Here is a 1,734-nt window from a genome sequence, read left to right as displayed (position 1 = left end):
ATATATATATATATATATATATAGTGGAAAACGCGTCTGGACCGATGCATTGCTTCAAATGGAAAATATTTTGAAGGCGTTAAAAGTGTAAGCATGTAAAACTAAGTGAATAAAATAACATTGCAAAATTCAGGTCTCTTTTGGGTAACCTCTCGTATATATATATGTGTGTGTGCGTGTGTGTCTATGTACGTATATATACATAATTACACACACACACACACACATATATATATATATATTTATATATATATATATACAGGTTACGATGGGTAAATTGTCGCCATCTTATGCTTTTAATTTCGCGCATGCGCATTGTTTGTTCTTGATTTTGTCGACTACACAGTATAGTAGGGTGAGTTGGGCACCGTTTGTGAGAAAAGCTGCACCACGACACAATTCACTCTGCCAGAAATTTGGAAACGACATGCTGTACTGGTTAGCATTCGAGCCGGAAGCTCCATTACGAACATTTCAGGGTGTCTGGGTGTCAATTTGACGACAGTGCAGAGGATACGGAAAGAGTTGGGTGAGTCTAATGGTGATTACGGCAGCTCGGAAAACTCATTCTGAACGTTCTGGTAAGAAAAGAACTCCTGAATTTGTTGGTGAGGTCCAGGCCATGATTGACAACGATCCCTCAAAGTCAATCAGGTCCATCGCCAAGGACATGAAAGTGTCTGAGTTTCTTATCAGTCAGGTAGCGCATGAAGACATTCGGTATTCCTCATACAAGATGAAAAAGGGCTAATTTATATCCCAAGCCATCAAGGACAAGAGGAAAGACTGTATTCCGAAGCTTTTGAACAAACTCAAGCATCTTCTCCAACTGCACATGCTTTGGGCTTTATCAGACGAGAAAAGTTTCTGCCAGGATCAGATGGTGAACGCACAGAACAATCTTTGGTTTGCCGTGTCCCCAAAACATGTACCAAGAGGGATAAAAATCAAGCATTTAGTCAACATCATGGTGTTTGGAGTGATCACTAGTGATGGTGACATTATGCCTCCATTCATCTTCCCACACAGCCTCACACTCAACACAGAGGCCTACATCAAGTGCCTGGAGGAGGTAGTGCTGCCCTAGGTCAAGAGAGTGACTGATGAAAGACCCTGTGTCTGGCAATAGGACTCTGCACCATGCCACACAAGCAGGAGAACCCAGTCAAGGCTGTCAGACAATTTCTGCGACTATATCACCCCTAACATCTGGCTACCTATCTACCCAGACTGCAACCCCCTTGATTATTATGTGTGAGGCACAGTTGAGCAAAAGACCAACAAAAACAGAAGGTAAGGATTATGGCAGCATTCACCAAATTAGTCGAGTAGAGTTGCAGGAGATTCAGAAGTCGTCTGGGGGCTGTGGTTGAAGCCAATGGTGATTTTTTAAATAAATTTACTCTTTAGTATTTCAAGATATCTTTATGTAATTTTGGTAAATATATCTCTTAAAATGAGATGTCAGTGTTATTTTCATTTTTGCGTAATTTAGACGACAATTTATTCACCGCACAAGCATACACACGAAAATATATTTATACACATGTATCATGTAAATATATATTTGTGCGTGTATGTATATATATGCACACACACGCATATATATGCTTGCACATATATACACACACACACTCAAAGTCGTATCACACGCATACAAACACGTACATGTACAGTGACTAACATGTATAAGTACTCACACACACATATGTATGTTTGTATATGTATATATAT

The sequence above is a fragment of the Octopus bimaculoides genome, chromosome 24 (genome assembly GCF_001194135.2).
Source record: "Octopus bimaculoides isolate UCB-OBI-ISO-001 chromosome 24, ASM119413v2, whole genome shotgun sequence".
NCBI classification, from domain to species: Eukaryota; Metazoa; Mollusca; class Cephalopoda; order Octopoda; family Octopodidae; genus Octopus; species Octopus bimaculoides.
This window is presented reverse-complemented; position numbering follows the sequence as displayed.